Source organism: Topomyia yanbarensis, chromosome 3 (genome assembly GCF_030247195.1).
Source record: "Topomyia yanbarensis strain Yona2022 chromosome 3, ASM3024719v1, whole genome shotgun sequence".
NCBI lineage: Eukaryota > Metazoa > Arthropoda > Insecta > Diptera > Culicidae > Topomyia > Topomyia yanbarensis.
Window position 1 is genome coordinate 335,738,655 of NC_080672.1, and position 26,705 is coordinate 335,765,359.

At 35.8% G+C, this 26,705-nt stretch overlaps 1 protein-coding gene across 4 annotated transcripts in view; it reads right to left on the bottom strand.

The window, feature by feature from the left end:
* LOC131691974 (putative ferric-chelate reductase 1 homolog) overlaps positions 1 to 26,705 on the bottom strand; it is a 125,325-nt gene that overhangs the window by 26,739 nt on the left and 71,881 nt on the right. The window contains exon 1 of one of the 4 annotated variants that reach the window (XM_058978790.1): positions 12,906 to 12,926. The exons of the other annotated variants lie outside the window; for them this stretch is intronic. The gene's annotated coding sequence lies outside the window, so the exon portion shown is untranslated. Of the gene's footprint in view, positions 1 to 12,905; positions 12,927 to 26,705 lie in introns of those variants that run through there. 4 annotated transcript variants of the gene reach the window in all.

Sequence of the window (26,705 nt, forward strand, 5' to 3'; positions counted from 1 at the left end):
GTTGATCAGCAGCAATAAACAAAGAGCGCACAAACGTCATTCCGGTCAAACTGCGGCTCGAAATGTAACGCTATGTAACGCAGTGTATTTTGCTTCGTTGTAACCAATCTGATGTGAAAGTGCAAATCAATTCTTATGAATTGAGTGAAAAGAGATTATAACTACTAGAGGAAGCAAAGCGCTACTGTCTCCATGTATTCACGAGCTGAAACATGGGGTCTCGCTCTAGCATATTGTATCCCATTACTTTGACATGTTTGTAGCGACCTCTAGTAGTTATAATCTCTTTTATTGAGTGGAGCGAAAATTCAAATTGCTTCGCTTATTTAAATATGTGAACGGAAGTTATTTCGGGACCGTCTCACCTGCAGCACTGGATTTCTCTGTATAGTATATGGTAAGTGGCAAATTGGGTCATGAAAAAATTGCATACCAGTGTTGCCACATTCACAAATATTTCTAAAATATTGCATATTTATAAATTTTTAGATTTTTTTAAAGCTTCACAAATTTTATTCTAGTTGAAGCATCAAATATAACAAATGATTTTTTTGGACTGGAACACAAGTAGCAGTATGGTACAACTGGTACAAATGATAATCCTCAGTATTTCTACAAGTTTCTCGGTGGTAAAATGTTCAATTTATTTTATATTATTTATTTCAATAATGTGTATTACAGTTATATATAAGCCGCAATGTCCAAGAGAGTTTTGGTGTTGTCAGATAAGTATTTGAACATATATGTGAAAAAATGTTCCCTTTGTTGTATCTATTCTTTTTCTAGCATTGATGACTATGCAGAGTATAGCCACCTAGCCACCTACACTTTGGACATGTGAAGAGCAGTTGTTATATGAGTTCGAGACTTTGGAATACAACATTTCTTGAGTGTAAAGTGAAGTGCTTGCAAAGAAGAACTAACGCCCATTGATTGAAATGGATTAAGTGTTGTCATTCCGACCAATTGGAATCTCGGATTGAGTAATAACAATATGCCTATTCATGTGTATTTTTGAACTCTTTCAAACGAACAAATAGCCAATAGAATAGACGGCTAGGTAGTATGAAGGCTAAAGTTGTGTATAGACGTTGAGGATAGCATCTCGTTCACTCATTAGGTATTATAATAAGTACCCCGTTGTTTTTTGTTTTTGTTCAATTGAGCTATTTTATTTTCGATCGTCGACTCCAAAAAGATTATATTTTGTAAGAAGTTCTAACTCTGCTATTATCCTGTGCGTTGCAAATCGATTGCAACCGATACTATATGACAAGTTTTATCAAATAACTATTAGATATGTGAAAAATAAAGAGAAATAAATTGATTTGCATAGATAGCAATAAAGTCGAAATGGTATTATTAAACGAAATGCCGTGTCCAAAAAATGGTGGATTTTACCAAAAAAAATGCTAAATTCAGAAAAATGTTTTTTTGAAATCAACAAAAAAAATATTGAATCTAATAAAGATTTGGTACAAACAACTAAACACATTAGTTCAAAACAGGAAAGACTTTTGTTGAATTGTCTAAAAAATACTGAAATCAGAAATTAATATTGGGTAAAATCAACAAAAACTAGAACTGAATTCAATAAGCATTGTTGTTGAATTTAGCAATGTATGTTAGTTGCAATCAACAATAATTATTGCTGAACTCTCTGAAAAAGTGGTTGAATATAAAAGGAGTGTGTCTGTGCTAAAAGTGACAGCACATTTTTTCCTCCAATTCAAGAAGAAAAACAGCAATCCCAACTAACATTTTAGATATATTTAGAGGGTTCAAAGACAACTAATTCAAATTAGCAAAATCAAATTTCTCTTAGTTGTCTCAAATTATAACTAATAAAAAACAGAAATTTAACTACGATTTTAGCTGCTGAGCCTAATTTTCGTTCTCCGTGCACATTTAAAATACCTGTCAAGTAGTTCCTTCGTGTATCCTCTGCTATAGATTCCATTTCTCCGAATTGCGACATGAATCTATCAATGGCTACTTTGCAAGTAAGTGGTGCCGAACCCTGTAGACTAACTTGAATTTTTCCGTTATATTATGATCGTGATTTAAGCGTTGTCATACAAAACCACATGTTTTAAGTTGTTATGCAAAGTCTTTCTGCCTGGGCAAATTTGTTGTTGTTGTCAAATCATCAACACACAATGCCTTGCGTGGTTGAACAGGATAAAGGCGACTTTCAAAAGTTTATGTTTCATCTTCACCTTCAGCAAATGTTCCTTGTCACAAACGCTCGATCTAATACGAAAAGACCAGAAGTCAATGGTCACCGTATTTTGCCTAAGCACCACGTTTTGCTGCTGAGACTCACTAATCTCGATAGATGAACACGACAAAAATAAAAGCGGTGCATTCCTGTGTTCTTTATATAATTCATAATCATTAAGCATCGTTACCGTTGTCTTTGGTGGATAAAAAAAAACTAATTTACGCTTGTGAAGATATACCGAACAAATTTATGGAACTCTGCAACACAATGAGAGCGTTCAAAAGATTCTAACGTGTCAGGTTGGATACTCCTATTTAACAAGTAATGGGTGTACTAAGTTTTACTAGCCATTGTACAACCGTTGCAAAAATGGAGTCCAAAGAACATCAGCGATGTTAACAAGTTTTACACACGTACCTAGTATTTTCCAGGATCTCCTTCGCAGTACCACTAGAAAGAAGCTGGTAAAGGACGTAAAAAAATGGATATCCGTATAGTGCGAAGGATCACAAGCGGATAGCAGTAGCTTTCAAGAGAAATCCAAATAGTTGAGTGAGAGAACGTGGTGACATAAACTCCATTTAAGCAAAACGTTCGTGCAAGATACATGAAACTTGAAAAAACTCCACATGTATAAATCGCGAAAACGACAGAATGCAGTGGGGATATTATGTGCGCTGAAACTCCACACTCAACTCTTGACGAAACCGCATTGTCTTTCATGGATGACTAGACGTATGCGAAATCTGATTTACGTCAGCTTATTGGGCTCCTTTTCATCACTGTTCGTCATAAACTCTACGTCCCTGAGGAAGTTAGAAAGCAGAAGATGTCTACATGCCCAAAATACATGGTTTGACAGGCAATTTGCTCGTGTGGAAAACGTAACACTCCTTTCGTGGCAATTGGAACGATAAAAGGCCGTAGTTTACATATTAAACTCATTTGTCTATTTTTGGTTGAATTTACCGAAACCAACATTCAGTTTCAATGCCTCGCTCATTCATTCACTTCCCAACTTACTGAAATTTCATGCAGTATCGAATGTTTGAGTACAGAGGCAATATAAGTTCATTCGTCAACCAAAACATTCATTTGTTATTATGTGGACAGTTTGAAGGCAAAAGATGGCATATTTTACGTCTTTTATGCCAAAAGATCATAATCCTCCGAACGCACCGGATACGCGGCAAATCGAGAAATACTGGGCCACATCGAATCAGGCACTTCGGAAACATCCTAAAAAAGTGAAATTGGATGCAGAAATACGGAAAAATGGAATTCCACGCAGAACAAGTTGGCCCAAGCGTTGTATAAGACTGTATGAGCAGTGTTAAGAGAAAGGTACATGCATATAAAAATAGGACTATGAAATTGAAAAGTTTAATAATATGTGTTATTTTATTCCCTGATAGTTTGAAAACGATCGGTTGAATAGTTGACTTTTGACGAACTTTCCTTGTGATGCCATTTGATTACAAACGTCTTTTATTTTTTCTCTGATTAACAGATTAAGAAAATAGCCAGGAATAAAAAAAATATTCAGAAATGTTTACCTCAACATGCCCCAGTTCCCCCAAATGCATAGGAACGATTAATCTTATACTTCCTACATTCTCCCGGCGGCCATGAAATCGCGAGATCAACAATACATATTTCGCATCATTAGCATTCAATCAGAATGGGACTCGAGACGCATGCAGTACATTTAGCAGAAGTTACCAGACCATACCGGCAGGAAATCCACTATAGAATCGTTCATCGTTTGCTGACACCTACCAATCAAACACCTATCCTTCAACACAAACAACCGCTTCGCCACTTCCGCCAATCTATTTCTCGCCTCATCGACTCAAAATACCGCGCCGAACGACGACGACGACGGCGACGGCAACGACAACAACGCTTGAAGTGTATCGTATGTACACGCTTCCCTTCACTTGCACACTCTCCAACGCAAAGCCGGCCGGCATGCTGCATCGATCCAGGGGCATTTCCCAGAGCAATCAAAGCTACATACTCACAACATCTGAAATCACTTTCAAGTTCTGTGAGGTTTCATTGTTCCTCCATGCTCGCAAGTACCGCTTAAATTCTAGTGTAGCAAATTTAGCTTTCAAGAAAATGGTTGTGTACGTCTATCGGATAGCTTTCCATTCTTCTTACAGGCACCAATCACGGCCATCGCACCGACGCCACCTTGAACTTATTTTGAAATCTTAGCGTCTTTAAAAGCCCCGATTGGTTTGATAACAGTTAACCGCGTAGAAACAAAAGCATCCGCATTATTAGGCTTACTCATTTCTCAAGCTGTTTTCAGACGAAGGATCGTTCAAAGCACGGAACAATATTGAGTGGCTCTTTAGCTTTATAGTTAAGCGAACCATTCCGATTTTGTTTTGCTACATTTATAATGGTTCGCTTTTCCGACAAAAAAAACCATTACCACCCCAATGAGAAAATTGAAATATTCAAACGGTTCGGGTCACTAGTGGAGTAGCGGTTCTTTGGCTGAAGCGCCACATTCCAGTCCACGTCGCGGATATCATGGTCGGCAGCGTTTAAATTTGGATGGTTCGATTATGATATTGTTCTGAGATATGACTTGTTATTCAGCTGCTACTAAAATAGGCAAACAAAGGCATACTAGACGAAGAACGAGGCATTTGCAATGAAGTGAAAATTAAATTTGCCTACCTGCCCCGAATCGTTCCAGTAGAGGAAACCATTGAAATTCTTTCCGTTCCTTCTGAAGCACACTCGCTCACTCACTGGAATCTCCGATATAGCTAAAAGTTGCGTTTAAAAATTTGGTCACGTTTGCTAAGCCGCGATAATTTCGAATGGCGTAAGGCGTAAATTAATTTCACGCTTAGACGCAACGTTGTTAAATTAGTAGGTATGTATATAGCGGTCGGATTTTCTTCTGCTGGACTGGATGAGATTGGTTTTGTTCAATAACAGACACTACACTAATTTGGGTGAATTAGCATTCTGAAGTGAGTTTTCAAGGAGCAGCACATGGCAATATGAAATAAGTTTTAGGCAGAATCTTCAAATCAAGATGATGTATATAGCATCGGATTTAAAACCGAACAGCGATTCACTGCACCATTGTAAAATAAGGTTTAATCAATTTTTTTGTAAGTTAGGTGATGGGCGATATGAAAATACTTGATATTGCCTTCAAATATATCGCCAGTTATTTAAAACGATAAGAATCATTTCAATAAATAGGTTTGTATAATCTCAGCAGCTAGTTCCATAGTTTCTAGTAGAGACAGCGTTTAAAAGTGAAAGGAAATCTAGATTACGCACGCTCAGCGGTAACAGAGCATCAGCACAATAAAGACTCGTGGTGCTCGCAGAACGGGATAAGCACAACAAAATTAACACGTTCCTTCCAATTCGGTTTTTGAAATTGATGAACGTAGCCTAGAAAAAAGATTTAAGTATATGCTATGATTTACGACTGTGTATTGTTTGAGAAACTTAAACATTGGTGAATTATTTCTTATCTATTTTTATCTCAAACTCATCAAAATTTCTGCTTCTAACTAGATTTTTCAAAACCACAATAAGAATACTTCTCCAAGGAAAGTATTCACAGTACCACCTATATGAAACCTTATAATTCTCTACCAGATTAGGTCAAGGACAATGATACATCATTCATTCGTACCGTGACTCTTAGACAGTTCGGGTGTTTTGTAATCTCGGTGCGGCGTGCGATTAGGCGCTTTGTCTCGGTTTCGGTTTGTATTTTTCAAGACCACATTCCTAAACCTTTTGTTTGTGCAGAAAGGATTACACAATAGCTATCTGTTTAAGCTGGATCGGTGCATCATGGGAAACCAATTTAAAGATAATGTCGGACGTTATGACGCACAATCGATTTCGGATCTTATATCAGTCGATATCCTTGACACTATGACGCACTTGTAGGTTCGGATATTGTGACGCATAAGAACCGCTTCATAATGTCGCAGGTCATATCGTCCCAAAATAATGTACGTCGTAACGTCCGGGACATTAGGACATAAGGTCCAGAAATAACCAGAAATTCACTCAACCCAGGTCTAGATTAATTTGAATATCTGGTTGAGATGTGGAACTCCTTTTTGGTCTACCTGATGGCACTGGGAACTCCTCGTTTGATCTCAACTTACTAAGATCAGAGGCTGTATACTTAGCGCTTCCTTGAGCTGTTGCATTTGGTGGTCTCATAAAAGAAAATTTTTAGCCTTTCCAAGGGTTTGCGTTTTTGGTGCAGTAAAAGACGCACGAGGATGTCAGAGTCGCACTTTTCCAGCGCCAAGAGAGCATAATATTTTGTCGCGGCGAATGATGTAGCTTTCTTCAGTTTTTCTGCAAAAGTGTGCTTAAAGCGTCTTTCAAGGGAACGCTTCAAATCCTCCGGCCACTGTTTGTATGCAGGGCATCGAAACAATAGGTATGCTTTTCAGCATCCCTAATGTAAGAATCATCATAAAGATTCTCTGCGCACATACTACATTGAGCCTCTGCCATTGAAAAACTTTGCTTAGTTGAGTAAGGGGTTCTAAAAACAGCTAACTCCCTGCTTGAATAGATCTACGCCAGACAAACTCGAACCGATGAGCACGCCGTCGATCTCAACTTTCTAAGCGGTCATGTGGACGCAGAAGCCCTTTGCAACATACTTGACGCCAGTAATGTTATTTGCTTGCTTTAGATAGGATATCACAATGCTGAGCTTAGCAGAGTGAGCTTTCGAGATATCTTCCACAGCAGAATATTTCTGCATTCGAAATGTTTAGAATATTTAGCGGATTATCTTTGATCCGAAAGAAGGTCAGATAAGGTTCGACAGAGTTCAATGTGTATAATTTTCAACAGGAATTCTTCAATGACGAATCTTGTTCGACATCCACTTTACAATCAGCTGAATAACAGGAGAATCCATTTAGCCACGGGCCTAGAGCTTAAAGCACTATTTACACCTATTCGATCCGATTAAATGACGGTTCAGTAACGTGTATGGACACCAATATTCATGTACAGAAAATGCGAGCCTTCACACTTCGGTGTAAATTTAGCTTAAGAGTGCGACGAAATTGAAACAGAAATCAGATGATGGTAAAGGAAGAATGTGGTCGCCTTATGAAGTATACCTGGATGCTATCGATTGCAAACGGCAAATAGAATGTAAAAGAACCTTTTACAACTGAATGGTTGGCGTCCAACCCACATTTTTTTCCAAAATTGACAACCCCAGTATTAGCTGACGTCCCACATTGTGTTTTATGGGAATTTGAGTTTTATCGTTCGTTTTCCGAGGTTTCAAGAAAAGTGGTCGATCGATTCGCCATTAGTAAGTGTTATGTTATAGCTCACATATCGGTGAACTCAATATAATACTGTTTTTAATTGGATTGCATTGAACGTTGACGTTTCGGCCGTTCCTGAAGGTGAGTGTCGTTCACATACTTGCAAAGTATGGTTTTTTTCTATCTAATATATATTTCTTGCACGATTACAATTTTAAATTAGACCGAGCTTAAAGGGATCAAGAGAAAAATGGTATATTGTGGTCGAAAAATTAAAAAAAAAAGCGGAATCAGTTATTATCTTTCGTTATGGAGTTATGGTGTCTTCGGAAAAGTTGCTGTATGGCACCTAGCGTTTGATTTGGTTGAAGCGTACCATCCAAGTAACTGATAAGCATTACAACGTAGCCTAATATTAGCTTTACATCTACATATATGGCAGTCTTAAAGAGCCGTGAAGCCCTACATACTGATATAATGCTGGTATTATGCCAGAAAAGGCGAAATATAGTGCTGTTACTGTGCAAAGATTGACAGGTCGTTTTTGCAGTACTAATGCTATTATATAGCACCAACATACAAATGTCAAATTTGAAAGCCTAATATTGGCACTACTAATGCCATTAGAAAGCTTTAGCTGGCTATCATTGTCCGCCATAGTTTTATAACCATTTCTTATGTTTCCATTTGGTATGATGAGCAAAAAGGAAAAATTTTAAGATAAAATGTTCTGTTTAAAACCGTAATTGACTCTCTTCTACTGTATTGTAATGAATATCCTTAATGGATTTTCGTTCTTACATGATATGAATGTTTTACGAAAATTACCTTTAGTAAGTCTCGAACTGAAGTACCTTGCCTCGAGCTTCACGGTAAGTACGCTGCGTTTGAAATGCAATATGCCGAATATAATCTTCAAGAAGGGTCGCAAAACGAATAAACCCACAGCATTACAATAGAATTATATCGGTTTTCTACTTGCTCTATAATGGCACTAAATGCACATATAAAGCTTACATGCTTAGATCCTTGAAGCATTCACGCGTTATATCAGCTTTATATACGCATATAGAGCAAGCGATAATGCTATATTTCGGCTGTGCATTTATGCATTATTTATGCTTATATAGAGCTTTATTTCATTGTTTATGCTGTAATGGAGTTTCAATGGAACATTAGTGCAAATGTATAGCCGCAAGTGCAATGGTTTAATGCTTATGGTTACTTGGATGGTTCGGAGTTCAGTCGCTAGGGCGACGCTGTTATCAACTTTTTAGTAAAGCTAGATAGAGATGTGGTGTCTACGAGAAAGTTGTAGGTTTTATCATTTTTTATAAATATATCTTCTGAAGATGCAAACTTTGTAGGTCCTGTACGTTTCGAGTTTTTTTTATTGGTTAAAAATTTCACTTACAGATTATGTTTCCAAAAATGCGCCATATTTCAAAACTTGTAGGACCTACAAAGTTAGTATTTTCAGAAGATATACTTATAATTACCTGACATACAACTTTGTCGTAGAGATCATCTTTCTATCTCGTTCCATTAAAAAAATTGATAACAGCACCTCTCTAGCAACTGAATTCCGAACTAATATGAAATTATCAAATAAAGCGCTCGATGTCATGAAACAACTCTGCTTGTTTTTTCTGTTTTTTTCCATTTCCAACTTGTACGCAGCGCACCTAGGTTAGAGTCCCGACTCCGTACATAGGGTTAGCAATTTTTCATAAGAGATTTTTCTAACCCGAAGAGGCGAATGACCTTAAGGTCAAAACCTCTATAATCGAAATAAAAAATAATAAAATGTGGGTTAGCCTCTCTTGGACGCCAGCCATTCAACTACAGATCATAAAAGCATTTTTTACCAACTTGTGCAAAACGATTGTCGCGATGACATTTGGACCGATAATTCAAATCTAATTACGTGCACCATAATCAACAACCCATCAACCAGATCAACCTAGCGTCAACTGCTTTTTTGAAACTACAGCCACAGATTTGCGGCTGGAATGTACATGAAATGTGTGATAGTCAAAGTGTCTTTAAGAAATCAGAATTTTTGGTGTTTTTGCAAGTTTCCAACCATCAGAAATAAATAAAACGTTCACAGAGGGAACAAATATTCAAATAAATTTTTGCGAATTTTCCTATGTCAAATGTTTACTGTCAAATAAATCAATTCGAAAAAATCATCAATGTTCAATGGCCCTTTGAAGAACTTTGAAAGGCAGTCTCAAGAAATTTTCGAATCGTTTATTTAACACGAGGTTAGATGTAAGTTTTGCGAAGCCGAAGATCTTTTACATTAATAGTGAATAAAGGAAGGAAAACTTAATCTGGATTATTAAATTTAGCGTGCACAGTTTTACAGTACGCACGGAGATTCCTCCTTTCGGCGTTGAATCATTGTCCAATAGCAGTCCAAAAGAGTTCGTCAGTTTACTTTCATCAATGCATTAGTTTGGTAAGTAGTTTTTTCTTGTTGTTTGCAATTTCGGGACATGTAGATTTATAAATTCTGGGTCATCGATTGTTGAACATATGATGCTGCTAATAGGTTTGGTAGCTCAATAAACTGTGATTAACTGAAGTGTGGAAATCTGAATATTGATTTTAATTGCAATTAAAATTAGATTCAAGTTTAGATTAGAAATTCTTGAGGGGATGAAGAATGGCGATACTTTTCCTAATTTGTTGCTCAACATAGCACTCGAAGGTGTGATACGAAATTTTTTTGTAAACCTAAAATTTAACTACAATTTCAATAAAAATAATCTTAGTTTAGACTAAAGCTAATTAAAATGTGATTGACTGCTTTTTGTAAACAAATTTGATAAACTTCAAAAGGATCCGCTCCACAATGTGATGATTTTCGATTGTTTCGTTATATTTGCGTATCTTTCTTTATTTAAATAAATCGGTATACTAACACATTCCAATGTGACTAAAACCATCTAATTCTATTTTTTAATAACATTGCTAAGTTTATATAATCATATTCATATTCATCGTCATATTATCATATTTTTATTAGCCAAACAAGATGAAAGCTTTTATTTACGTTTGCAGTCTGAAAAAATAAAAACTTGCAAAATCATCACAAACAAAGACAATAAACGTAAAACTTTACAAGATGGATTTGCTCTCAAAGTAAATATGAGCATTTATACGATCGCCCTATGCCCCATCATCATGTACTGTACAGATCTTACAAGCTATTATTGCAATGTTCATGGTCGCTAGCATACACAAATAGACGTAACAAGTCGTTTCTTTAGTTCATATTTAGACACTGTTTCAACACCTTCTGATTTTGTTGCTGCTTAATGATACGATCGGACTTGATTACGTACACTATTCGACTTAAAAGTTTTGTTAATTATTCTATAATTATTTCTATAATTATTTCTATTAACCGTTGTGTGTCCGACGCGGTACCCGGGTACTTTTTTAAGTTTCAATTAATTAAATTCCTATGTTTTATCTTTAGCTGGAAATTTAAACTTTGTGACATCTTAGAATATCACTATGTCAAGCTTTTGGGCTAATAATATTGTTGATATAGTAAGGGTGGGAGTAAGGAGGGGCTCCTGAATTTTTTTACTACGTAACAGGCCGACGTGGGTACCCGGGTACCCACAAAACTAAAATGCCCATAACTAAGGTAACATCCAACCGATTTCGATACTTTTGACCGTTTGAATTCAGGAACTTATCCACTTTTGGACTTGTTTAAAAATAAATCGGGTTACTTCATTCGGTTCCCGGGAATCCGGGTTTCTGGAAGCAGGTTCCAGTGCTGGGGTACTATTTGCGAACTTCAATGGAATACTAGCAATATGGGTATCAAAATTCTTGGAATTGCATCAGTAGGCTGTATCTCGTGGTTTTGGAACCATTTGTTGATTTGACCCCGGAACGGACATTCCGGAGCAGGTTCCCGTGGGGCCGTGAGTGGCCATTCCATTCCAATTTCATTTTTCAAATTGCCATAGGGTCCCGTAACAATAAATAACAGACTTCCGAGACAATTTGATGAGTTTTGATGCTCATATTGCTAGGACACTTTTAAAATTTAGAAATCATATCCTAGTACTGGAACATTACTCCGGAAAATCCGGATTACCAAAAACCGGATCCATTGTTCCGGTTCTATTGTACAGAATCAAAAAGTGGACGAGTTCCTGAATCCAAAACATCTAAAAGTATCCAAATCGGTTAACGGAAGCCATAGTTATGAGCATTTCAATTTGTGGGTACCCGGGTACCCTCGTTGGCCTGTTAAAGGTGTTTTTGTAATTGGACACATAACTGTTAAATGAGTTTTGTTAGATCGATTTTAGGCTTCAATATTTCCATGATTGTATCCTAGTTAAACTTTGTTAAATACATTCCCAAATTCTTATTTGGATCCTCAAAGCATAATTACATGGACCTACTTTAAAAAATAGCTAGACAAAAAAACCTCACGAGTCCGGACAATCCGGATTGGGTTTCTGTTTTTGCAATGCAACGGGAAAGGCATTTTCACTCGGAATTAGAAATACTTTGATACTAGACTCCCTCACGAGTGCTATGTCAAATTTTACAGTTTCTTGCCACATCGGGTGAAAAAATCTGAAATATTCCAACGATATTTCATAATAATAAACATCACACTCAACGATGTTGATGAAGGAGGGATGGTTAGATCGAAACATTCCCCCATCAGGACATAATCATGTTTCCGAGATAACATCAGGCACACGCATTCAGCAACCTACAAATCCGCTTCGCTGTTTTATGTGCACTACGTGAACTTATCTGCAGCAGTCGTCGTCCTCTGTCACTCTGTCCGATGCCACCGGCTGCGGCATCGTTTCAACGCACAACCTTAGACAACTGTGCCAAGATACCGTCCCGCCAGCTTTGATGGAAAGATGGCACAGTTTGCAAGAGAGCTTACATCGACCGGCATCCTACCATTAACACAGCGGTGCAAGCATACTTATGCCATGCAAAGACAAAACTCTAAAAACATACTCCCTAGGTAAGGCACACCGACGCGGCGACAACTTGCGGAGCGAAAGGTTGCTGAAATTAGCGGCTGTCCGGCGGCTTCATCAACAGCACCGGCAGGACACGATCATAATCTTTGCAGGTACGGGCGATTTTTACGCTTGAGCAACACCGCATAGCTAATAGTCTATACACCCAGCGATCGGCCAACCGTAAAAGCGAATCAGTTACTGCCAGGAAGCAAAACTAGCCCCAATCGATGTGCGACAGCGATTATTGCAGTATTATTGATGATAACTATTCACAGCACAGCAACTACTGGGAGCTTTGGTCTATGAACTTTTGGAGGTCGAAAGATTGGTATGCATTACCTTGTCGTGGTCAGATGCTATTTTTTTCGTAGATCCAAATGCCGGAATCAAACTCAGAGGCTACACAGCACACAATTAGGGACGGTACAAACCTGTAATCAAACGAGAAACAAAATGTATTATTGGTATGTACTGGATCAGAAGCTAGCGTAAACACTAATCACTGCAGATAATTGATATCGTTTCATCATGTTCGCTTTGATAAGCATTTTTAAGGTACATAAATAATTGACCCGATGGGAAATGAACTGAACTGGAGTCGTAGTTGCAAATGGAGCAGGGGGGGGGAGGGGGTCCCGTTATCATGTTTCCATCAAACGGTGCTCTATATTTGCAAATCTGTATTTAATTATGTTTCAATCATTGATGTTTGATTATTGATTTGTATAGTTCGGTAGCTGGAGTTAATTGAAAATTGGCCTACATGCGTCATTTAAACTAATTGGGTCAATGTGTAAAACTGTTAAAACTGTTTTTATTAACGGTCCATTCCTAAATGTAAACGTATGCGCTTTGTAGCGAAAACAAGAGGTATTAATTATAGCATGAATATGTAGAATGGCAAGATCATTGACTTGCACGTTTCGCACCTAGCCGCAAAATGTAGACCACGCATTTGAGACTACCCGTATCACGAGATGTTTCGAGGTGCTAAAGGAAGTAACGACAACGCTACCAATCAATGGCGCTGTGATCTTGAAACATGGTTTAGCTAAATGTGTGCGAATGATTGAACAAAAAACCAACCCGCTTTAAACGATGAATTCTGCTGATTCAGTGAAGCAGTTCAGCATCGAGTAACATACTTCGTTGGAGGGGCGCGTACCGAACACGTTTGAAATTCAATACCTACTTCTCACAGGTGGCTCAGATTAACCACACAGATCTAAGGCGCAGTAGATTGTTTTGCCCTGCTGTTCTACGTATTCAGAAAAGCCAGTAGATGGCAACGTTAAACGCACCGCAGCAGTTAGCTAAGCTAAAGTTATTTGCGTATACCGCATTCTAGTGATGCATCGATGAATGTTCTGTGAGAGATTAGATTCAAAACACGATATGACAAGCGGTAAAGGTCACTCGGTTGATTCTTATGATAATAAAATTAATGAGCCGCGCTTTTTTGACGTTATAGTCAGATCAGGGCCGTCGACAGCCGCGACGGGCCCCAGGACTTACATCAATCAAAGGCGCCTCTGAAAAGATTCTTATTGGAATCATGATCAAGGGAATTATATGCATTGAACTGATTGAATCAATCCGATTTGTGTCTGTTACTGTTGATGTTCATCAAATTCTTAGTGTGCTAGTATATAATGCTTGTTGGCACCAAGTGCAGTACGTCGATAATTTTTTTAAACCAAAGCCCCCTAAAACTAAGTATTTCAAATAACAAGTCGAGAGTCTAGAAGTCCAAAATAAAAGAAAAAATGCGAGAAGGAAAAAAATTGCAACCGTGAGACTCGCCAGTTTTTTTTAAGCACAAGTACTGTTTTTTGATATTATATGCTCCGAAACATCGCTACTCCAAAACCATTCCCACTCGTGTATCGTGAAATTGGCGTCAACCCCGCAAAATTGATTTTGCTCGTATTGGCAACTACGAAGGCCGAATCGTATTTATGAAGATGTCTAATGGGGAGCACGCCACAAAACCTTTAAACAAGATCCTAGCATGCGTCAAAACTGTTAGTGGTAGTGAACTTAGACAGCCTATAAAACATGGTATTGATGACTTAGACGCTACCATTTGCCGTAGAAACTGTCACGCTTGTAAGGACTATGTAAGAACTTCGGCTACAAATAATCGTAAATACTATAGGAATTGGGACTGAAAATTACTAAAAATAAAAATGTTTAGTCAATGTCAATATACGTGGTGAATATTTGAGTGCTGAATTGAACGGCGTAATTAGATTTTGTATAGGTCTCGTTTTCAAGGTATGCACTTTTAAAGTCAAGTGAACTGAAATCAACAATCAAAAACGACTTTCATGACCGTTTCACATTATTCCGGAGGATTAGTGCCTTTGAGGTTTTATAAAATATAACAGTGCATCTTTTGATGAAATAAATTTATTGGTGAATCCCCCTAATTATTATATAATTATTATTGAAAGTTTACTCTTCCAAACATATAGAGGTTTTAACCTTAGGGTCATTTGACTCTTTTTTGGGTTAGAATAATCTATTTGGAAAAATCTCTAAACCCTGTGTGCTGGGTTGGGAATCGAACTCAGCATACACGGCAATCGATTTACCAACTGCGCTATGACCGAAAAATTTCTTTGCTGCGAACGGTGAAAAAAAAAATTCTATTTGTTGGCCAAACTATTTCGTTTAAAACAAAAACAATTAACTGCCATAGGCGGAAAGTTGGCCATTTACCACACCTTTCAAACGGTATATAGAGCGTAGCATTCAAATGATCGAATCGGGTCTTATGGAACAAACCACGGTCCACAACCGAGAACACTCCATTATATTGCACAGTGGTTTTAACGTAGAGCTTACGGCTTTCTTGACTATATTAGGTGTCATTTCAATATATTCAAAACGAAAGCGTTACGTACACTTTAAACCTTAATAACTTTCTCCTTACTAAACAAATTGCTAATCTTGTTTCACAAATCGAAAGTAAAATGTTCAATGCTTGCTACCAATACCTTGTTTGCTATGTAAAACTTGTTTAAATTGTTCAAAAACTTTTAATGCAAATTAACATAAATGCATAAATATATGTGCCACAGTCAGACGTGTCTTCAGTGGTGGATGCTGGGGAAGGGTCCTAGGGGTCCAGACACCTCCCGAAAATTTTCAACTTGATGTCAGTTTGAATTTTATATTAGTTTCAAACTCAAAATCTTTTCAAATCAAATTAGACCGCCAATACTGATTTAAGTGAGGTTTTTCGTATGACGTATTATACAATGTTTATTTTAAACTCGAAATTTCGAGCCCCTTCCGATTTTTTTTTCTGGATCCGCCACTGCGTGTGTAAGACACAGAGCAGGACATAAGAGCATGTTGGTAGTGCCGCTCATTGAGAAGCTGCTTCGGAATAATTTGTATGTTCCGTGCGAGCTAGTAGCGAATGCTGTTGCGGAATCATTTACTTGTGCCGTGCTAGATAACAAATTTACCTATTCTGAAAGTTTAGCGGAGGCGAATTTGAATATTTTTGAATATTTTCCGTTGCCAACAGCAACAGTGACATTCAATCGCAAAATTTTGAACTGTAGACCACCAATCAAATCACATCTAATGGCCTCTTATACTAAATAATTTTTATGTTATCATGTTTTAATTTCCGCAAGATTCTACTGTATCGATTTTGTTGGCTATTTTCGGCAAATTTAAGACTAAGAGAAATGAAGACGGATAGGTATTCTGGAGCGAATCAGTTATAAAGTCAGAACAGAAAATTAGGACTAGGTAGGCTCATATGGACATGATCGAAACGAAATGTGAAGAATCCTTTGCGTTCCACCCAAATATACCGCATAGCCGTTGATTGAACATAACTCATCATCATGTTTTACCTCCGACGCCGTGCCGGCCCAACTCCTACCAGCAGAAGGCAAAGGATTCTTCACATTTCCTTTCGATCATGTCCATATGAGCCTGCCTAGTTCTAGTTTTCCGTTCTAAGTTTATTACTGATTCACTCTAGAATACCAATCCTTCTTTCAATTTCATTCTTTTCGTTTCTCTTAGTCTTAAATTTGCCGATAATTATATTTATGAAATTCATTATGTCTTCTGTGCACACTATGTATCTATTTTGATTATTTCATTTTTATTTGCAATTTTACACTATAATTATTATTACATTTATTTTCAATTTATTAGTTTATTCTACTCTCCATTACCATGCTACGTTTATTAAATGAAGGGTCGTTCAAAGTCGTATAACCGCCAATTTTTTAAAATTCGTTTTACTTATTTTTGACGCTTGGCCTTTGGCCTATATTTTGGCGAAAAGAGCAAGTCAAAATTTTCAATATTTATATTGCGAATGTTTTTCAAAATTTGCAATCCTAACCTTTTTAACAACATTTCTGTCATGGTAAATATTCCGTCTTGTTTTTGACGTATAAAATAGTAAAGTAATTGAATGTTGAAAATCGCCAAACATTTTGTAGGTCCTATATTTCCGGAGAACATCGTTAATCGTGGTTAATCGCGTGGCGAAAGTGATTCCCAAAGGCCTAAGCCGTCTTCTGTGGTATTTAACGTTATTAATAATTAAAACCGATTTAATCCACCTATCAGTGAGATGAGACATTTCTTACACATATCACTGTTGTATTATCCATTAGCTTGCCGATCACACGCTAAATTTACAAGCAACTAGATCTGAGATGTGCACGAATAACGCTTCGAATTAACTGAATAAATTAAAGAAAAATAATAAAACAAAACAAAATTTAAAATAAAAAAGTTATTCATAAAATGGATAGAATGATTAACATAAATCAAATTAAAAAAATAAATAAATCAAATTAGCTCAAATTAAAATTAGACGATATTAAAACGTAATGAAATTAAAAGAGTAAATTAAATTGTTTCAGGATAACAAGTTATCATACAATAACATAAAGGACTGGCTGAACCGAATTGATAAAATTAAGAAACTGAATAAAATAAGAGAACTGGGAAGAACTAACCATTTAATAAAATGATTGAAATAAATGATATGAATAAAACCATAAAAAATTGGAATAATAAAATAAATAGGGTAAGGTGTGGCAAATCCGACCTACTAAATGGTTTTGGCTGTAAAATACTCATTTTACATCGGATCAAGTCGTTTTATATACCAAATTAAAGGTTAGACTTCTGGACAACTTTCAATGTATAGTATTTTATTCCTATCTTGGGAAAACTTTGAGATACAAGTGCTTTACGAAAACGTTCATTTTTGCTGTTTTCAAAAATGGTGGGGTAAACCCGACCGCCTATGTTTTTGGTTGATTTAGTATAGATACTACCCAAATTATATGGATTTATCATTGAAAATAAATCAATGAATGTTATGTTATTGAATTGTAGCATGAAGAAAATGGAATTCAATGTCAATCTTGGAATGTCAAAATCACGAGCAGTAGTACGTAAAGATATTCCCATTTTTCTCGGAGCAATTACTGGACGAATCATCACGTTTTTCTATCTTTGATTGTAATTATGAACCATTGTGAAAAAATAATAAAAATAACAATAAAAATATATTCCAATTTTATAAATAATCATTTTCTTAGCAAAAAAGCGGTCGGATTTACCCTACTATTTAGAGATCGGATTTGCCACACCGCGTCATTTTTCATTACGATGCAATTAAAAAAATGAATGAAATGATGAAAAAGTTGGACTAAATTCATGTATGCACTTTGTAGGTCTTTTATCAAAGAATTTAAATCCACTTACACTTTTTATGCTTTCACTTTAACAATAAGAAATATCCTGTAGTCAATGATACACAAAAATCAAATCAAAAGTTGTAAAAACAATAATAAGGTTTGATCATCTCAATGTAGACTAATAAAATGCTGTCATACCACCATTATAATTATTTTCGATGCTCTACACGACAACATTGATATTAGTTCGCTTAGTGCTTTCGATTTTCGATAACAGAGGGGGGTCGGGTTTACCCAACGGTCGGATTTGCCCCACCTTACCCTAATATGAATAATATGGATTAAATTAACTCTTTCATACCTAATTATTTTGTCGCATATATAGGGTTCCGAAACCGTTTTTCTTAAAAGTGTTAGAGTAAAGAAACACGAAAAACCTGTTTTGATCAAGATAGATGCTTCTCTAGCAGAGTTAGAAGCTGCTGAATTTTTACATACTAATCCTTAATACACATCTCCTGCAAAGTTTTCAATAGTTTGGGCAGAAAAGGTAGCAAAAAGCAGTCCAAATTAATAAGATTTGTCAGTTTTCAAAAATATTTGAAGAAAACGAAGATATATCAAAATATAATTTTTCACCGATAACTGAAAACGTCTCTGGCAGCACTGCTCTAGTGAAATCCAATCAAAGCAATTGCAATAACTTGAGTTCTACGGATCTTACTTTAACTATTAGCGCTCAAATAAGCGGTGATTGTCACAATTATTAGTTTTACTTTTTTGTGAAGAAAGCTTGTCCAAGCCCAAAGTTATACTGCCCATGAACGCATATTTGTCCCGTTTTCTATCTTTATGGGACTGATTTGCGAGTATGGGCAGTAAAGCTATTTGAAAATGTTGTTCATAAATAACAGGATAAACAGAGAGTTAATGAAATCAATAAAATGAATGGAATGAATAATATAAACAAAATAAAGAATTTTTATCACAATAAAAATGTTTTCTGTCTTTTTATCATTTTTTTTTCATTTTGTTTGTTTTTAAGCAGTTAAATTATTAAAATGAAAAAATCAGCGATATTAAAAAGTAATAGAATTAATAGAAGAAATTATATTGTATCTAACTAATGTTCTAGATGAAATGAATAAAGTGAATGACTGAACAAAATTAGTCAGATTATTAAAATGAATAAAAGTGTGAACCGGAAAAATATCAGAATATTAGAAAAAAGTGTATATAATAAATTAAATGAATAATTCGAATAAGATACATAAGATAATGAACTGATCGGAATGCATACAAAGAATTAAATGAATACAATAGATAAAATTAGGTAACAAAAACAAAATAAATAAAAACAATGCTAAATGAAAAATATCTTTAAAATGAAATGATCATATATTTATTATTAGTCAAATATTTAAAATGCAAAAAATAAACCAAACGAATATAATACATTAAAGGAATGAGCTGGAAAAATGAGAATATATAATAATATTTTAAGAAAGTTGTTGAAATGAAGTAAATGAATAAAATGAATTTCACGAATTCCAAAATCATTGTTTCAGAATATTCTGAAATGTTTGTAAAAATCCCATTGCAAAGAGCACGTTTTCATTCTTCTTTTCTTGGCGGAATTTTTAGGATTATCTGGTGTTTCTACTTTATTGTTGGTCCTTAATTAGTCATCAGAAAATCTAGAAATCAGGAATTTGTTTTGGAATTAAAAGATATCTTTTTGGTTACAGACATCTGAAAAATGATTTTGTATAGAATGGAATTTTCAGGTCCAGTATTTTAACGCGTAATTAGAAATAGTAAACTGAGAAAAGGCCACCCGTAAATAGTATTCATTCGCATTGAAATATCTAGAAAAGAGTGTCAAGTGTCCAGGCTATGTTGGCAATTATATTATTGTCGATAGCATAAAACTCGTACATGCAGTCGATTACAATGCAGTCTTTTTCCACCCATCCTTATTACTTGCGAATTGTTTCGTTCGGAACTCTCGTTCTGGAGATATGGGTTAATGAGTCCTATACAAAGCAATACCATTGCAAAGAAATGGTTCAAACTACCAGAAAAAGTACTTAAATTCATCGAAAAGCCACTTAGTATTGAAAGTGCCTCTGGACTGCTTTGAGACACGAACATTCTTGAAATTACATGTCGTATTTTTTCGCAAATAAATATGCTTTTAGTCACATTGATCATGAAAAATGTATATTGGGGTTTTCAGTACAACTCAGTGTCAGTTGTGAGGAATGGTAAATGATGGTTAGAGCTGTGACATTATTTTTGTTTATAGTGCGAAATTTTGATTCCTTAAATCTTTATTTTCAATAATGCAACTGATAAATTTTCACTACAATTTTGTTATTCAAAAATACAGTTGCTCTTGGTGATGCTACGAGTATAATATGAATATGAATTATATTAGAAATCTATTTTCTCACTACTAGGAGGATTACTTGATGTATTCATATACCATCCAACGTTTATCTCACGAGTGAACGCATTGCTCAATCCACGGGTAAATTCATCAACTCTGGACAATGAGGGTGGATGTAGCGTATATGGTAAATGGATTGCCTTGTACACAGCGCACCTCGGTTCGAGTCCCGACCCCGCACATAGGGTTAGAAATTTTTCATAAGAGATTTTTCTAACCCGAAGAGGCGAATGACCTTAACGTTAAAACCTCTATAATCGAAATTAAAAAACTCTGGACAAATTTGCACATTGAAGTGAATTTACACATTATTTTGTCTTTGAAATGAACTTGCTTATTAATTTTTGAGAAATAGGTAATTGATTATTAAGTAAATTCACAAAATGTTTTCGGAATCAAAATCCTTGAATCACGTATACCACCTTTGCATACCCGAATATTCAAAATCGGTTTAGTTTTGACCCTAAAAAACCAGTAAAGCAATACTCTGTATGGAACGGTCTCATTTTTAGATAGTGGAAATTGGTAAGCGAAGAATGAAAATACAAAATGTTTAATATCTCCGCTGCTCGTTAACGGATTTTGACAATCTATAGCTTGTTCGAAAGGTATTTTCATAAGCTTTTTGTTTCTGTTTATTTCACGCGATATAGTTGCCTTGTTCGAAAGTTATTCACTTCAAACCAGCCCTGTTTTGACAAAATTACCCATATCTCAGAAAGTAAACAACATATCAAAAAACAAAAATAATAGTGTCAAATGGGAGCGTTAGGCCTTTCATTTGAAACTAGTTTCATTAAGATCGGTTCAGCCATTGCTGAGATAATTACATGACATTTTGTACATACATACATACACACATACACACATACACACACACATACAGACATTGTCTCAATTTGTCGAGCTGAGTCGATTGGTATATGAAACTCGGCCCTCCGGGCCTCGGAAAAAGTTTTCAAAGTTTGAGTGAATCCTATACATTTCTTTTGTAAGAAATGTAAAAAGGTTTGTCCAAAGAAATAATGCATACACACTCGAATCTCGTCTTATCGGAAAAGTAGTACCAAGATTATTGACAATCAAGAAATATCGACCAACGTGAAAATAAATAAATATCTGTGTATGCTTTATTTTATTTATTATGTGAGCATTTATTGAAGTACCTTGATTATAGAATTGCCAAAAATTATCTAAAAACTTCGCGAAGCTTATTTCCATAAACTTCCACTTCGTGACGCTAATAGTTAATATACGACTTTGAACTACCAGACCATCTCGACTTATACGTGTTCTAATTTCAAGTGGGCGTATTTTCCTCAATTTAAATCGAAATCATTTCGAACTTTAATAAGTGTCTTATTACATTTTAATAAACAAACACTTGTGAGTTTTTATTTTTAATAATAAAAAAGGAAAATATGCGAGCGTTTTTCTGTCCTCCTGTAAAAAATTGGAAACTGTGGTTATACGACTTTGAATATCCACCGTTCAAATGCACTATATTCATTATAATTGTTTTATTTTCAAACTAAATAAGTGCATACTGCAATTTCGTCGTTATTTTTTCCATTTATTTTATATTCATTATGCGTATGATATTCATCATTTCTATTATATATAAAAATTAAGCACCATTGGGTTGGGGGGGGGGGCGTATCAGCGTATCATTCAAGTTCCAACTTAGTATAGATGCCGTGGGTCACCAACTTCTAGTCACAAGAGAAGAATACTCTCATTTATTGCATAATTCTACGGGGTAATGCTGTTATTGTTGACGTTCTTATCTGACAAGCGGTATATCTTTGCTACGCGTCAATTTTATGCACTTCTCACACAAACAATCAGGCGGTGCCTTAACATGTAATAGAATTTGCGTTATTTGGATGGTGCGATTTTATTACTGGAAGGGGATTCTCAGCCCCTGTGGATTACGCACAAATGTCTCTGTATATGGATACACTCCCTTTTGAGTCTTTATACAATAATGTGTCCTTGATTTGTCCTTGCTAATAAAAGCATCATGCTCAGAGCTCGGCAATAAAATTGTTTTCCTGAACTTATTGCCGAACGGGATACTACTCAAATTCCCGGAGTTACAAGCAGAATTTTAATAATATGATACGCCAACGAATAGTCCTACGTCAACACCGCGGTTATGTCCCGGATATTATTCAATATTATTATTAATTTTTTTATTTGCAAAAATCGTGCGACTTATTATTCAAGCCTAAATCGTTAAATTTGGGTCAACGACGTCTTTGGAGAAATTTGTGGACATTATAAGCCCTTTCATATGGTATTAAGATTTTAATAATTATCAAAATTAAAAGTGAGAATATTTAACAACTTTCTTGCAAGTACAAAATTAATATTATGTCTTTGACAAAGTTTTAGAGCAAGTTTTGGCCAACAATTTTGCTAATAACACAAAGTCCTTCAAATTGATTGGGTACTTACGTTGAAACGGCTGGGTCAATAGTTTCTTCGAAATACTTATCAATAATCTGTCTGTCATTTACTACTATGGGTTTCCTGATTAATCCTCTTAAATGTGAGATTTTTCAATTTGTTTGTAGACGACGTCTTTGACAAAGTTGTGGAGATTGCTTTCGCAAATATCTTTACTAAATACACCATATCTCTCCTTTAAATACTTAAGGTATAACACGAATATTTGGATGACACCCAAATATATTTTGTTAGAATATTTTTTCAAGTATTACTCCCACGAGTTTCTATTAAGTTATTCCAATCGTTAAAATACACAATTTTCCTTAGTGCATTTTATCTAGAGTATTTTCGAAGATATTAGACATTTTTTGAAAAATAATATTTTTATCAAATCATCTATAACCCTACTGGAGACGAATGACTAGTGAAATTCATTTAGTATTATAGAGTTGGTGTAGCACTTCCAATTGTAACTAGAGCCGGCTCAAACATTCTCTAATTTCATCAAAAATTAACCAAAAACTTCTGAATCGCAAGAGTTACAGGGCCGATGATCTCTTCTAGAAATACATATATCTTGGCAAGACGAACAAATTAATGGAACATGCTGATGCTCTATCTACCACATTTACGAAGTTATGTTAAAAAAAGTTTTCAAGGGGTCATTGATGATGATGATGATGGTCCCACCTCATACCTCCACAAAGGTGTGACCTGAACGATTTATCTATAAGATAATTAATATTTTGATCCATAACAAAACCAGTTAACAAAAAGAAACGGACTGGTTCAATTTGCAGACATAGCCTTTCCTTCAAAAGAACGTAACCAGATACATTTCGAATATTCCGCCAACAACCAGGGTCCATCAAGAAAATTTCCATTCCGGGAAGATACTTGATAGAATCGGGAATTGAACCCAATAGCTTCCATTTCCGATAATTCTCTGTAAGACTCCTCCCGCCTGACCAAGACATCGGTACTACCACCTGCTAAGGTGAGAAGTGACGAGCCTAGTGGCAGTGCAGAGTCCGGTTGAGTAACATCATCCACATCAGACCCCTTTATTGAAAGTTTCCTACCATTAACCCAAGGCAATCAAGGGATATTCCTATCCGAGAACATCCTTGATTGATCAGGAACTGAAGCCGATATCTAGTTGGTTATCAGAAGGAGTCATCAAGCCCCATACTCAACGAGCTAACTCCGTTATTACCACTATCGCAGCAATAACCGAGATTACCTCTATTGTCGAGCAAAGTCAACACAACTCCATCATCAAATCAGACCCTGATCACAACAAAAGTCTAAAAGCTTCGATTCAACCCGATAAGCTTTTAGTGCTGGTCACCATCAACGTTCTACTATGTCATTCATTCATGAACAACGGTCTATAACTTCGAATGTACTATAAATAGAGAATTTTGGTCGTTGGTAAAGATATTCGCAAAAACAAGCTCTTCAAGCTGAAAACTTCATCTTATTTTTCACACTTTCAAATTTGTAGCAAATACCTCACTTCAGGGAGGATTAATCTCTATACCAAAATGCCGTTTTCGGGTAAATAAATTATCGCGCGTTTTTTGGCGAAAAAAACAACTGTGTATTTATGAGATTCCTTGGAAAACTTATTTTAATCAGACGATTAGATTAATAAAAAACTAAATTCGTGAAAAGCCCACGAAAGTCAATTCGGTTTATTTTCGAGAAAATCGCCATTAAAACATTCTCTAGCATTCCATAAAACCATATTTTTTGGAAACTTTGCGCAGTGCAATAACCACTATTTTCTCCCTAAGACAAGAATCATTTAAATTAAAATCATTTTAATATTGCAGGGAATCTTCAATTCGAAGTTCATCAATTCGTTCGCAAAACAAAATAGATTCATCGTAACTCATAATCAATATAGGTAGAAATAGAACATTTGAAGAAGTCCCTATGAATCTTAAATTATACATAATATTCTTATATACACACTCAATTCGGCTCGGCAATTTCCCAACAACTGTGAAATCAGCAACATTAGAAACTAATATCTGAGTAAAGTTACATTTGTTAGCTGATTTTCGGTGAAATATTTTCCGAGTATCAGCTGTGAAACGTCACTTTTACTGATATCTCAGCCAAAACATGGTTTACTGAGATCTCAGCTGTTAAGATTTCGGTAAAAGATGCGAAAAAACTGAGATTCGGCAGAAAGAATTAAGTGTGTAACACAAACTTATTGGACGAAACCTGTTCATAACAAAATAATGAAAATATAAACGGAAAGTTCTTAAAATTTAAGAAAGGTAAAAGTGTAATTCCTCTATGGTTTTAGTTAATCCATAAACTATTTATTAAAATTAAAAGAAGTGTCAAATTTGTCATATTTTTTAAGCAAATACCTGATATTATTCACTGAATGTTAATATTTCTGTGTACTAGAAGAATCGGTGGCTTTGCTTGAGTTCATGCTCGACTGCTGAAAGAAGATTTAAATAATTTACGATAATTTAAGTTAATTAACAAAACAAGAGCATTACAAAACCCAAGGATTCTTTGAACTCATACCCATACCAGAAATGTATTCGTTTACATTAAGTCACAAGTCCCAAAATCTTTAAAGCTAGTCAGTTCAAAATAGTCTCCACTGCTATCAATGCACTTCTGCGCTTCCGAATAAATCAACATGGTCCACAAGCATAATAATTTTATATGAGATAGCCATTGCCTATCACTAGCCTGACCACCTGTGGAGTCACCTCACAACATCAACACCAGCCTCATCCCATACTCTCATTCATTAGATGATAGCGATGCTATGCGAGCATTGGGGTTTGTTTGTTGAAGCCACTACCATCAAGGGTGAGAGCCATCCAAATACGTTTTGCTATGGTCTGTAATTGCATAGTCGTATACAGTTGCCTTATCATGTGCCTTTCGGATTTATCTATGATTGAGGGGCGTTCTGTGGTATGTAGGCACATAATTGTGTTGTACCTTTATGCATTGAGCTGTTGGGGCGACAAACCGCTAACACTGACAAACCTGCGGGTCATGCTTTTGACATTCCGTTGGCCTTGATGGGAAGAAAATAAATAGGTAAACTTTGCAGCGATCTGTGTTGCAATATGGTGGACAGAGTGCGTATGTAGTGTAGTGGGGAGAACGCAGCATTAGTTGATTAAATATCATTTCGCAATTAGCGTTTAGCTGCCACCGGTAGACATGCGAGACCACCGACTACCGACGGACAGAAGCGGTCGCTACAGCGAAACAATTCAATTAATAATTGATTCGACATTTAACTGTGAAGGCTCAGATGGTAGCGGAGGGTGGTTGAAGAATTTTAAGTGCTAATGTACTACTAGGTTACCATGCATTCCAAGCACCACGTGGTGTTTCATCGGTGTAGGGTAACTAATTATAGTGTTCAAAGAAACTAAAAGCCATTGCGATATATTTAAATTTAAATGTTATTTGGTAAATGAAAATTAATAGCGTTCAACACCCATCTTCAGTCCTGATCACCAGATCATGTATACAACATCA